Genomic DNA, 15,110 nt, shown 5'->3' with positions numbered 1-15,110 from the left:
ATATATATATATATATATATATATATATATATATATATATTATATATATATATATATATATATAAATTATGCCGTGATTTATCGCGGGAACTAAAAAAAACTTTATTACTACGATTAACACTTTAATGTCCGATCACTACTGAATTACACACAAGACTGAATTGAAAATTAAATCTTGAAAGCTTAAATAAACTTAATCCGCTGACTCGTCGTTCCTCCGGTGGTTCAATTCTGATGCAGCCTTTGTCCGCGTGGTTCGATCGAATCCTGCAGTCGTCATCGATTGTCAATTTATGGTTTCGTTGCTGGTTTGGTTCCTCCGCTTGTTGCTACGGGCCTCAGCTGGGTTTTTGCTGACGTCTCGGCTCCGGGTGCGCCTAGGCCGGTCGGTCGTGGTGTAACGTCTCCCCCCTTAGATTGTCGTCCGTCCTCGGACGATTTTTCGAAAAGGACGAGCCTCGGTAAGGTTGCGGGTTCTCCTTTTCCAATGGTTCCTTTAGGTTCCGTGGTGGTTTCAGCATGCTTATGGATTTTCAGGATGGTATCTTCCTTAGATTTGGTTCTTCTGTTGATGATATAAATTGCAAAAGAGCAGAAAAAGGTTAGTGTGAGGAGAATTCCTCCTCCGATGGTTGTTGTCCTCTTCGAGCGATGCAGGTCCAACTTTATTTCTTGAAGACTGTTTAAGTGTTCCAGTTTGATGTGGGTGATCTCATTCCGCTCTTCCGAGTAGTTGAGTTGAATGAATTTCCTTCCATAGATTGGTATGAGGTATTCTTCGTGGTCTGTTAGATGCTTTTGACCATTAAATGTGAGATTCATCACCTTAATCGTACAATTGTCTGTTTCGACACTAGTCGGGGTGTTGACTAATCTCGAGTTATTACATGAGTCGGAAATCAATACTTGTTGATTCGTATCCAATAGTATGATTCCTTTTTTGATTTCTTGTATTCTGATATGTTGCCTGACGGGTTTTAGGACACATTTTGGTGTCAAATGATTCAAAAGGTTGTTGATACAGTCGTCTTCGATAAGAGTTGTTGCTTCGCAGATGTCACAAATGTGCTCTTGTTTATAGATAATGTCTCTGTGCTTTGCCACCAGCTTGATGTCTGTACTGATTCGTGTGTTGTTTAAGTTGAGCGTCTGGATGTTGATCAGGTCGAACTCGTTGTCTTCTAGGATGGGTATTTTCGCCAAAATTAGGATTTCGTCGCCTTTTACAATTACGCTTCCTGAGCTGTATTGGAATATTTGATCTAAGTAATCCAGATTCAATTTTTGTGCTTTTAAGTCTGTTATAAATGTACAATTTATCATCTAATGAAAATAAGTTTCTATTCAAAATGTTTAGCTTTGCAAATTCGATTTGTTCTTCTACGCTAGTGAGAATTTGAATTAACATGTCAAGGTTCATAATAAGATTAATGTATTCCAAGTCCGTATTGGTCGTAAGTGAGTTATTATTTTGGTCTACAATTTGTTTGTTTATTTTCTTGAGAATATCTGTAATATTATTCAGTTTATTCTGAATTCTTTCGTTTATAATTATTTGCCTTGATAAAGATTGAGAGAGTAAGTTTCCCTGCTTTTTTAACGTTTCTAAATTATGATTCATAATTTCCATATCATCGTTATCTGGATTGCCTGCAATAAGTTTAATTACTGATCCTAAAGCGTTAACTAATGCTCTTCTATTTCTGCGGGGATATAAACTCAACAATTTTCCTCTTGCGTATTGGATTTTGTAATCAAGGGTCCTTCTGAGATGATCTATTATTTTCAGGTTTTCTGTCGTTTTTTCTATGTAGTCAATGTTGTTTGCAATGGATTTAATATTGATTTTGTGTATAACTCTCTCAAACCCTATTCTTATCCTAACTTGTTTTAGTTTTATGGCAATTATGCCATTATTATATGATATTTCTTTAAATTTTGTGCCGTGTATTAGGATGATGTAAGTTAATCTGTAACGAGAGTTAAGTTATTGATTTAAACGATTATTTTTTTATTCTGTTTTTGTGTATTTTTACGTCATTGATGTCTTTAAATGTAAGATCATTATTCTCTTTTATGGTAGTTATTTTGTAAGGGTTTACGTCTTTAGTTATTCGTTGGGAAATTTTAATGTATTTAGCATCGCCTGGGTTGTATTGTTCAGGTTGTTCGTTATCTTTATTTTGTTGTTCATATTTAGCTTTCCTTTTATCCAGTTCGATTTTAGCCGCTGATTGCAAGCTTTTAAATTTTTCCGTTTCTTCTTCCATGTTTGTCGAGCCCGAATGATTGAATACCAAATTACGCGGTAAATTTTTTATAGCGGTATGAAAACTGTTGTTATAAATATCGACGGCGATATTAATTTGATCTCTTGTAGACAAATCGTTGAATTTAATTTTGTTTGTTCGATAAATTTCGATTAGGGTAGAATGAAACCGTTCTACAATACCGTTTGAATTTGAACTACTCGCGAAATGCAACTCGACTCCTAGGTCGTTAAGGAATCCGATGAAATCAATAGACCTGAAAGAAGGTTCCTGGTCACTCACAATAGTCTTCGGTCTGCCAAATTGTCTAATGTGTTCTGTAATAGCATTTTTTACGTCCACTATTGTTCTAGTTTCCAAAGGTATGGCATTTGCAAATTTGGAAAACGAATCGACTATGGTGAGCCACTTTTGACCTTTTAAAAAGAATATGTCAATGTGGACTCGATCGAAAGGGTTATTGCCGAAAATGCTTTTTCTTATCAAATTCGGTGGCTTCCTGTCATATTTGGCTTTTTTGCAGATATCACAGGAATCTATCAAAATTTTAATCTTTCGATCAAGTTGTGGGAAGAAATATTTTTGCATTATCTGGTTCTTATTTTCTTTGATTCCTCTGTGGCCACGATTATGAGTTTCCCTCACAATTTCATCCTGTTGTTCATCTAGGCGTATGTCCTCTAGAAGGGTTTCTGAAATAAAAACTTTGTAGGGGCTATTAGTTGAAAAATGTTTCCGGTAAGTTTCTTGAACTAATTGAACTAAAGAGATTGGAATTTTGAGGCAACTTGAACCTCTGGGGTTAAGAGTCCGCTTTAATATTTCTACTATTTCTTCTTCCGTATAACTTTGTTTGACTATTATGTGCCTGTGAAATTTGGGAAAGATCTGTTCATATGCCGTAATCTCTATTTTTCCGATTTTAAAAATAATTTGGGTCCTGAATGTGTTGATTGGTCTCTCAGTGCACGGAATAAAGTAATCATCGCTTGTATCCGCTGAGTGTACTGTCATGTCGTCACTTTCATCATCTGAAAGTTCCTCTTCTCGTTCGGAGGGTTCCACGTTTAAAGACATCGATGATTGTGAATGTGCGTTTAATTGATTATGTTTTTTTAGGTTTATCCGAGACAACGCGTCTGCGACGACGTTTTGTTTCCCTGGTTTATAGATTAATTCGTAGTCAAATTCTTCTAAAGCCAGTTTACCTCTTATGATTCGGTGATTTGCATTAGTCATAGAGAAGGTAAGTGGTTGGTGATCTGTAAACATTTTGAATTTCCGTCCGTATAGATACGGTCTGAAATGTTTGACCGCCCAAACGATTGCCAAAAATTCCTTTTCCGTTGTTGAGTATCGTTCCTCTGTTTTACTTAAAGTTCGCGATGCGTATGCTATGGGTCTGTCATTGCCTGCGGGCCCTTGCGACAGTACTGCCCCTATTGCATAATCGCTTGCATCGGTAGTAAGAATAAATTCCTTGCTGAAATCGGGGTAAATTAACACAGGATCTAGCGTTAGAATTTGTTTACACTTTTCGAAGCATGCGTTTATTTCGGGTGTTATCTCAAACTCCGCGTCTTTTCTAAGAAGTGCTGTCAACGGTTTCACTATTTTAGCGAAGTCTTTTATAAATCTCCTATAATAGCCTAGCGTTCCTAAGAATTGACGAACTTCTTTTTCTGTTTTAGGGATTGGCCATTTTTTTATGATTTCTATTTTGTCACTGTTTGGTCTTACTCCATCTTCAGAGACAGTATGACCTAGAAACTGCGTTTCTTTTTTAAAAAATTCGCACTTGTCTAGCTGAATTTTTTAGTCTAGCTTCTTTAAGTCTTTTTAGAACTTGTGCTAAATTTTTCTTGTGTTCCTGAAGTGAACTGGAAAATATGATTATATCGTCCATATAGACGAAACAACATACTCCAATTAAATCCCTTAGTATACAGTCCATTACCCTTTGAAAAGTTGCCGGGGCGTTTTTCAACCCAAATGGCATGCGAGTAAACTCGTACTTTCCTCCGTTCACAGAAAATGCTGTTTTCTCTGTGTCTTCTTCTGCCAGCTGGATCTGGTGGAAGCCAGAAACTAAATCAATAGTTGAGAAATATGTAGCCCTTCCCAGTTTATCCAAGATGTCGGTAATCTCGGGTATGGGGTATTTGTCGTTGATAGTTTTTTCATTTAGCTTTCTGTAGTCGATCACTAAACGAAATTTCTTGTGACCAGATGCATCTGCCTTTTTCGGGACTATCCATACGGGTGAGGTGTATGGTGAGATTGATTCTCTTATAATTCCATCGTTTAGCATCTTTTTAACTTGCTTTTGTACTTCGCTTTCATAAACGTAGGGATATTTATATGATTTCGTATGGACTGGGATACTATCTACCGTTCGAATTTTATGTCTTATTTTGTGTGTGAATGACAGTTTGTCGGACTCCACGTATAAAACATCTCTGTACTGATCGATCACCGTTTCGAGGGCTTGTTTTTCTTCCCTATTCATGTGGTCGTCACGAAAGGTATAGTTTGTCATGTTTATTTGCTTTGGCAATTCGGTTAAATCGAACGGATCCTCATCCATTTCGATTTCACTCGAATTTATTTCTTGTGAAGATTTTGAGAAATTTTGAATCGCTACAAAAGCTTTATTATTGCTGCTTCTGTAGATACCAGGTAAAATAGTGAATGAATTGTATTTCTTTTCATTCGCTATTATGAAATCACCGTTCTTTTTGGTTTTCAGTGCGATGTACTGAAATTCTTGTTCATTTATGTTAATTGCTTGCTCTTCAGGGAATTTTTTTTGTATTTTTATTGTTTTTCGTCCGATTTTCAAGGAATTATTACGAATGTCGATTTGAGCATTTAAGTCTCTTAATGACTCGTAACCTATTAATCCATCGAAAAACTTGTGGAATTTAAAAATATAAAATTTCAATTTCTTCTTGATCTGAAATGGATCAAAAGAAGCTGATTTGTTTATTTTATGTGTTCCACTTATATTCGTTACCCTGATTCCATTCTCAGTTCTGCAATTTTCAATGTTTACGTGCTCGGGTGAAATATAATTTTTGTTCGCTCCCGTGTCGATCAAAAATTTCATCTCACCTTTCGAGGTTTGAATTATTATATAAGGTACAAAATTGTTATCGCTTTTTATATTTTTCGACGTGGCTCTTCTACCACGTGAAAATTTAACTCCTCGTCGATGAAGTAATCATCGTCTTCCGAGTTCAGAGCTGATTCCTCCAGCTGATTAGAGGTGTCGTACTCATCCTCGTAGTTTTTGCTGAATTCGCTTTCTTGTTTTGGTTTGGTTTCGTGGTTGTTCACCTCCGTACGGGACTTTGCGGTTTTCATTGAAACGTCGTCGTCCACCGGTGGACCTCTAGGGGTTTTAAATTTCCCTGATCCGTTCGGTTTCGCGTTGAACGTGTTACCGTGCTTGTTGTTGCTGTTGTTGTTGTTGTTCGTGTAGTTGGGTTTTGTATTCGTCTGATTACCGTTGTTGGAATTTGAAAACGGTTTTGAATTGAATGAATTGTTAGAGGTTGAACTGGAATGTTTGTTAAATTTTTGCCTGTACGCGGCATTCGCGTATTGCGTTGTTATAGCGTAGGCTTCTTCCAATGTTTTTGGTCGATAGCTCCTCACATGCATAGACAATTCGTCTGTGAGGCCATCTATGAATCTAGTAAGCGTCATCAAGCTTACTAAATTGTTTATTGCCTTAGTTGCATTCTGATAATCTTCCATCGTCGCCGCTGTCGATTTGATAGCGGTGTCGATGGTTTTGATTTTATTATAATACTCAGGAATTGTCTTTTTCCCTTGTGTTATGTAAAATAATGATTGGATGTGTGACGTAAGGTCGCGTCTATCCCCGTAGGAATTCAAAATCACCTCTTTAATTTCTAGCCAGCTGTTCGGGTTGCCAGCAGCGATCAAAATCTCTTTGGCTTCGCCCGTAATTTTGTTTTTCACTGCCCTGACTAATTGGCTATACACTGGTTCATCTCGGTATTTTCTAAAAAGTTCGAGAGTATTTTCCGCGTCTTCCAGCCATGCATGGGTCTCTTTTTTATTTCCACTAAATGTTGTTAGATTTTTGATTGGGTCTGGAGTCCTGAATTGCATAAAAGGATCATCCGCCTTCTCTTTTAAATTTCTGAGTTGTTCAATCAACTCATTTTGGTTATGGGTTAAACTTCTTATGTGCTGAAGTAAACCCTCAATTGTGATTGCCGGTTGTGGGGCTGGTTGAGGAGCTGGTTGTGGCTCTTCTTCATAAAGTTCTGGGGCTGCGAGATCTGGTGAGATCATTAAGTCGCGCTCGGCCATTATAATAAATTAACTTCGTTTGCTTTGTATTGCGTATAGATTTGTTGTCAGTATTCACTTACACTGCACTTTCACGGTTAGTTGTTAGTTTTGTTTTTTTCACTTTGTGATATTTCAGGTGTCCGCTTACCGCTGGTGGGGGCTCGCACCTCTGAATTAGTATGGTTTGTGTTAATCTTAGAAAAATGATTGTGGTTACTTACAGGAAGATTACTGCTTTCATCTCCTGGAGTCTTGGTGTGAAGTGACGGATGGATGGGGTAGGTTTCCAAATGGCGGGATCGGTCCTCTGATATCCGCAAGTCCTTGATGTTCACTCAGGGGTTGTTCTTGCTGGGTGTATCAGTTGTCTGCCATAGACGTGGGCTGTTCCTCTTTGTAGAACTCGGTGACTGTGATACTAGATATTCACTCTGTTAACACTGTTCACTTTGTCTAACCACTTGGCCTTGAGACTGCGCCAATTATGCCGTGATTTATCGCGGGAACTAAAAAAAACTTTATTACTACGATTAACACTTTAATGTCCGATCACTACTGAATTACACACAAGACTGAATTGAAAATTAAATCTAGAAAGCTTAAATAAACTAAATCCGCTGACTCGTCGTTCCTCCGGTGGTTCAATTCTGATGCAGCCTTTGTCCGCGTGGTTCGATCGAATCCTGCAGTCGTCATCGATTGTCAATTTATGGTTTCGTTGCTGGTTTGGTTCCTCCGCTTGTTGCTACGGGCCTCAGCTGGGTTTTTGCTGACGTCTCGGCTCCGGGTGCGCCTAGGCCGGTCGGTCGTGGTGTAACGTATATATATATATATATATATATATATATATATATATATATATATATATATATATATATATATATATATATATATATATATATATATATATATATATATATATATATATATATATATATATATATATATATATATATATATATATATATATATATATATATATATATATATATATATATATATATATATATATATATATATATATATATAAATGCTGCTCTGTCTGCCTGTCTGTCTGCCTGTCTGTCTGCCTGTCTGTCTGCCTGTCTGTCTGTCTGTCTGTCTCTGAGGCTTGGAAACTACAAAACCGATCGGTGTAAAATTTTGTATATAGGGGTTTTAGGAACCGAGAAAGGTGACTAAGATAGTTCGAGACCCCTCTCTCTTCTGAAAGGGAGGGGTCCCATACTAATGAAACACAAATTTCTGCACATCTCAAAAACTAACCAAGCAAATGGAACCAAATTTAGGATGTGGATGTTATGAGGAGCAACCAATATGCTCATATTGGTTTGACACCCCTCCCTCTTCTGGGAGAGAGGGGTTCCATACAAACGAAACACAAATTTCTGCACATCTCGAGAACTTTCCGAGTAAATATAACCAAATTTGGCATGTGCATCCCTCTTCTGTGAGAGAGGGGTTCCAAACAAATGAAACACAAATTTCTGCTTATCTCGAGAACTAATTAACTAAATGAAACCAAATTTGGCAAGTGAATGCTTTTAGGGGTAACAAATATATTCATAATGGTTTGACACCCCTCCTTCTTTCATAAGGGAGAGGTCCCTTACAAATGAAACGCAAATTTCGAATAGCTTGAGAACCAATCAAGCAAATACAACAAAATTTGGCAGGTAAATGTTTTTAGGTGTAACATACATGTCCATGATGTTTCGCCACTTTTTGCTGGCATATGCCCAAATGCCATTTTGAAATCCAAGATGGTGACTTCCGGTGTCTGGAAAACAGCCTAAAATTACCAAATACCACCCAATATGAGTATTTCTTCAACCAGAATGACGCTCAGAGGCCAAAAATTGTCTTGAAACCCAAGATAGCGACTTCCGGTTTCTGAAAAACAGCGGCAGATGACCAAATACCACCCAATATCGATTATTTTGGAACTGTGTATCATACGAAGCCACAAATCGACCTCAGACAACATTTTGAACTGTAAGATGGCAACTTCCGGTGCCTGGAAAACACCAAAAATGGCCGATTTCCATCCAATATGCGTATCTCCGCAACCAGAATGATGCACAGAAGCTAAAAATCGATCAAAGACACCATTTAGAAGTCAAAGATGGCAACTTCAGGTGGCCGGCAAACAGCCGAAAATGACCGAACACCCTCCAATATGAATGTTTCCGAAGCCAGAATGACACCCGGAGGTCAGAAATGAATTTCACATGCCATTTTGAAGGCCAAGATGACGACTCTCGGTTTCCGAAAAACAGTGTACTGTAAAAAATTTGAGAACGATCAGTTGAATAGATTTTGAGATACAGAGTGCACCGACTCAAAAAACATCGATTTGAGAAAAACGCGTTTGAAGTTTTTCGTAGCGAAAAGACCCCGATAAAACTTAGTAAACTATTTATTTTTTATTTTACTCACATAGAATCATCAATGCCGGGACCATAGAGTGTAGAACTTTCGTCAATATGCAATAAAAAAATCACTTTTTTTGAACCCTCAAAGTTCCATTTTTACATGCTAAACCAAATTTCAGTCAAATCGATTCAGTAGATACTTAGGAAAACTCACCACTAGTTGAAAAAACCTAAATTAATCCACCTAGCGGTCAGACCCAGCATTTTTCATTCAAACTTTTATTTGTAAAAATAGATTTACATGAACGCTTCAATCCAATAAATGTACATTCACTCTTAAGGTTCTAAACTATTGATTTTGTAATCTATACCTATAAAACAGCAGTCCATTCTGTCTGTCTGTCTGTTCTCTGAAAGGGAGGGGTCTCATACAAATGAAACATACATATCTGCACAACTCAAGAACTAATCAAGCAAATGGAACCGGATTTGGAATGTGGATGTTTTTTAGGGTTACAAAAATGTCCACATTAGTTCGACACCCTAAATACATTTACTAAATGCAATAATAAGACCAATATTAGCGTACGGATGTCTCGTATGGTAGCAAAAAGGAAAACTGAGTAGCATTCAGACAAAGTTAAATCATCTACAGCGGATGTGTCCAATGTCATCCCGAAAAAAATAACATTAAAAAAACATTAAAAAAAAACTTTAGAAATTGCTGTAATTGTACATAGCTATACCATAGTTTAACTATGTTTTTCATTGTAGACACATCCATTTTACATTAAATATCATTGTCCAGAACAATAAAAACATCGTTTTTTCCATTTTTACCATGAAAAAGGGCGGTCGTTGTATATCTTAACAGCATTTTTTCAGGCATTTTTCCCATACATTTAGACACTCACCGTTAAGGCAACTGTCAACATCAAAACGGGCGATCTGGATAATTTTGCATTGCCGTTATCCGTTTTGATGTTGACAGTTGCCTTAACGGTGAGTGTCTTGTCATTTCTCTAATATATAGGTTCCCTAGTAGTCAGCCTATACACCAGAGAGACGCCGAGACACTCACCGTTAAAGCAACTGTCAACATCAAAACGGTTAACGGCAATGCAAAATTATACAGCTCGCCCGTTTTGATGTTGACAGTTGCCTTAACGGTGAGTGTCTCGGCGTCTCTCTGGTGTATAGGCTGACTACTCCACTGGCGTTCGTTTTTTTCGTTTTTACCTACTCATAACACCACCTCATGACACATTCCTATTTGTTGGCATGAAGCAGTGTTACCAAAAAAAGATATTAATAAAATTTATATCATTATCTAGAATATTTCCAAGTCATGTGTTTTAAAAATAATTAATACGTTTGATACTGGTTGTTCATAAAATTTTCTAAATTAATTTCAATATACATTTTATAATTACTCGTACTATCTCTCAGATGGTCTCGAGGTACGATGCTGGCCTAACAAGCTAGTTGTCGTAGGTTCGAGTCTCGGCTTGGGAGAGACTGTTAGTGTCAGTAGGATCGTAGCGCTAGCCCCGCAATTGTCCTGTACACTCAGCAGTCGGCTGCGAAGTCTGTGTGTAAACAGAAGATCAAGTTCCGAATCGGAATGTAGCATCAAGGCTTTAATTACTCGTACTAGTTAGAATTTTAACCCCTATTCTGGATTCCTCTTGCCTTTCAGAAATGAATCTGCAATCATATTGCGTAGTTTCGTAAATTTAACGTTTCGGATGTCGATTTTTCTATATGCTACATTATTCGGCGTTCGGAGAAGTTCCGAAAGATGGGATTTCACACTTTCTCAATACAAAGATTCCATTTAATTTTATTTGAACAATCAAATCTTTATTCCAGATGAAGCTCATTTTTGCAACAACAACCAATACATTGAATCTTCATTTGACACAAAATTTTACATTAAATTGGAAATAATAAGATTTTTGAATCAATCGCACTTCGTAATCAAAACAAACAGTGCAAACTAAATATATCAACAGTTCTTGCAACACGCCCAACGCCATCCAAAATGATAAAATTGAACAGTGCGCCAAGCAAAATCAACCAAGCAGAGAAGGCTTTGGTTCCTGTCATCACGTCCTGTCCTCACACGACACATTTTTTCATCAGGGATCAAGGTTGCCATTACACCGGATGAATTTGTATTTTAGCAGATTGTTCATAACGCGACAGATAAAGATGCGATTCTCAAAAATTTACAGATATTTACCAAAGAGCCAGATTTCTTTCGTGTTGTTCCACAAAAAGGTCATCACGTGAAATTTTGTTAAACGTAATTATTGTCGGATTATCGTCAAACATTTATTTGCTTGGTCAGATTTTCTTTGAAACTGTCTGGCACCAGGGAAAGAAAAAAAGAAGAAGTCAGTTGTTCACCCTTCAGATTGCATAGACTGTACATTCAAGAGCAAACAAAACACTCACCGTCATGGTTAATATCCAAGCCAAAACGAGTAGTTCAGAATTATACAACACTCCCCGTTTCGACGTGACATTTACACTCACGATCAGTGTCTTGTCTGCTCTGTAACATACAGTCACTGTAGTTCTGACCTGACAGTTCAGATAACACTATATATTTTCGTTCAAGTTGTTTGGAAAGTTAGTAATTAAAACCTGAAAATTAAAACTTACAGGAATTCAATGTGTGTGAAGCATAAGGCAATATATCTAAGGTAAACCCCGTAAGCCTGATTATAATTTTTAAGTGCGACTTGTAATTAATGTAACGCGTTCAACTTCTATTTTTAGGCAATTGGGATTTTGAGACACGGTTGGCCCAGTGATATGCACCAGCGTCAAGCTACGCACAAAAAGCCTATTCAAGCACCAAAATTTTTCCAGGGTGACAAGCCGAGACACAAACCAAAAGCGTAAAGCTACGCACAAAAAGCCTGTTCAAGTACCAAAAATTTAGACACAAGAAGCGATATCTAGTATTTATCTAAGGAACTAAAAAAATACCTAATTTTTTTTCTAGCATTTCTGTACGTAGCAGAGGCACAAACCAATTTTTTGAGTTTTAAAAGCACCATCTAGTAACCCAGCTACGCACAAAAAGCCGCTTCAAGCACAAAAATCCAATTCAAGCGAAAAATTGTAATCATTATCGTCAAAAATAACTTAGATTGCCATTAAATAAAATTTAATTAATTATGGTAACTCTAAACTATTAAAAGCATCATTTTAATATCAACATGCGAATGCATTGCCAATAATGTTATCTGTGAGATATTTTCCGATTCTAATTGAAAAGTTCAATGTTTTATATTGTACCGTCACGTTTGAAAAAGTTATTCAAAATTTTTTATATGAAACATGAAAAAGCACATCAACGGCACCACCCCAGATATGTTCTGCATACCCTGGCCCATCACCATGTCAAATATTAGGTTTGAAAGCAGGGTCTGAGCCGAGCTATTGAATTTTGAATATGTCTCATTTTGTACCGCCATACTTGATAAAGTAATTCAAAAATTTTTATATGAAACACGAAAAAGCACATCAACGGCACCACCCCAGATATGTTATGCATACCCTGGCCCATCACCATGTCAAATATTAGGTTTGAAAGCAGGGTCTGAGCCGAGCTATTGAATTTTGAATGTCTCATTTTGTACCGTCATACTTGATAAAGTAATTCAAAAATTTTTATATGAAACATGAAAAAGCACATCAACGGCACTACCTCAGATATGTTCTGCATACCCTGGCCCATCACCATGTCAAATATTAGGTTTGAAAGCAGGGTCTGAGCCGAGCTATTGAATTTTGAATGTCTCATTTTGTACCACCATACTTGATAAAGTAATTCAAAAATTTTTATATGAAACACGAAAAAGCACATCAACGGCACCACCCCAGATATGTTCTGCATACCCTGGCCCATCACCATGTCAAATATTAGGTTTGAAAGCAGGGTCTGAGCCGAGCTATTGAATTTTGAATATGTCTCATTTTGTACCGCCATACTTGATAAAGTAATTCAAAAATTTTTATATGAAACACGAAAAAGCACATCAACGGCACCACCCCAGATATGTTCTGCATACCCTGGCCCATCACCATGTCAAATATTAGGTTTGAAAGCAGGGTCTGAGCCGAGCTATTGAATTTTGAATATGTCTCATTTTGTACCGCCATACTTGATAAAGTAATTCAAAAATTTTTATATGAAACACGAAAAAGCACATCAACGGCACCACCCCAGATATGTTCTGCATACCCTGGCCCATCACCATGTCAAATATTAGGTTTGAAAGCAGGGTCTGAGCCGAGCTATTGAATTTTGAATATGTCTCATTTTGTACCGCCATACTTGATAAAGTAATTCAAAAATTTTTATATGAAACACGAAAAAGCACATCAACGGCACCACCCCAGATATGTTCTGCATACCCTGGCCCATCACCATGTCAAATATTAGGTTTGAAAGCAGGGTCTGAGCCGAGCTATTGAATTTTGAATATGTCTCATTTTGTACCGCCATACTTGATAAAGTAACTCAAAAATTTTTATATGAAACACGAAAAAGCACATCAACGGCACCACCCCAGATATGTTCTGCATACCCTGGCCCATCACCATGTCAAATATTAGGTTTGAAAGCAGGGTCTGAGCCGAGCTATTGAATTTTGAATGTCTCATTTTGTACCGTCATACTTGATAAAGTAATTCAAAAATTTTTATATGAAACATGAAAAAGCACATCAACGGCACCACCCCAGATATGTTATGCATACCCTGGCCCATCACCATGTCAAATATTAGGTTTGAAAGCAGGGTCTGAGCCGAGCTATTGAATTTTGAATATGTCTCATTTTGTACCGCCATACTTGATAAAGTAACTCAAAAATTTTTATATGAAACACGAAAAAGCACATCAACGGCACCACCCCAGATATGTTCTGCATACCCTGGCCCATCACCATGTCAAATATTAGGTTTGAAAGCAGGGTCTGAGCCGAGCTATTGAATTTTGAATATGTATCATTTTGTACCGTCATACTTGATAAAGTAATTCAAAAAATTTTATATGAAACATGAAAAAGCACATCAACGGCACTACCTCAGATATGTTATGCATACCCTGGCCCATCACCATGTCAAATATTAGGTTTGAAAGCAGGGTCTGAGCCGAGCTATTGAATTTTGAATATGTCTCATTTTGTACCGCCATACTTGATAAAGTAATTCAAAAATTTTTATATGAAACACGAAAAAGCACATCAACGGCACCACCCCAGATATGTTTTGCATACCCTGGCCCATCACCGCGTCAAATATTAGGTTTGAAAGCAGGGTCTGAGCCGAGCTATTGAATTTTGAATGTCTCATTTTGTACCACCATACTTGATAAAGTAATTCAAAAATTTTTATATGAAACACGAAAAAGCACATCAACGGCACCACCCCAGATATGTTCTGCATACCCTGGCCCATCACCATGTCAAATATTAGGTTTGAAAGCAGGGTCTGAGCCGAGCTATTGAATTTTGAATATGTCTCATTTTGTACCGCCATACTTGATAAAGTAATTCAAAAATTTTTATATGAAACACGAAAAAGCACATCAACGGCACCACCCCAGATATGTTATGCATACCCTGGCCCATCACCATGTCAAATATTAGGTTTGAAAGCAGAGTCTGAGCCGAGCTATTGAATTTTGAATATGTCTCATTTTGTACCGCCATACTTGATAAAGTAATTCAAAAATTTTTATATGAAACATGAAAAAGCACATCAACGGCACCACCCCAGATATGTTCTGCATACCCTGGCCCATCACCATGTCAAATATTAGGTTTGAAAGCAGGGTCTGAGGCGAGCTATTGAATTTTGAATATGTCTCATTTTGTACCGCTACACTTAAAAAAGTTATCTAAAATGCTCTTGGTTATGTGAGAACTCCTGCCAGGCGTCGAACCATCTTATAAAGTTGGTATTTAATCTAACAAAAATTATATAAAAAATACTGTCTTAAACCAAGTCCTAACAAAACTCTTTCCTAGAAAATCTATGTCTGTAGTCATTAGTGTTATAAGATATCTCGGAGGTTTTCGTCCATGCTAATTTTCTTTACTGAGGTTTTCGTCCT

At 37.1% G+C, this 15,110-nt stretch overlaps 1 long non-coding RNA gene across 1 annotated transcript; it reads left to right on the top strand.

Moving 5' to 3' along the window:
- Positions 1-11,112: 11,112 nt before the first annotated feature.
- On the top strand, positions 11,113-12,179 carry LOC129733448 (uncharacterized). Its single transcript, XR_008729541.1, has 2 exons — positions 11,113-11,685; positions 11,762-12,179. It is a non-coding gene; the product is annotated as an uncharacterized LOC129733448 (long non-coding RNA).
- Positions 12,180-15,110: the final 2,931 nt, after the last annotated feature.

This window comes from Wyeomyia smithii, chromosome 1 (genome assembly GCF_029784165.1).
Source record: "Wyeomyia smithii strain HCP4-BCI-WySm-NY-G18 chromosome 1, ASM2978416v1, whole genome shotgun sequence".
Taxonomy (NCBI): domain Eukaryota; kingdom Metazoa; phylum Arthropoda; class Insecta; order Diptera; family Culicidae; genus Wyeomyia; species Wyeomyia smithii.
This window is presented reverse-complemented; position numbering and strand designations above follow the sequence as displayed.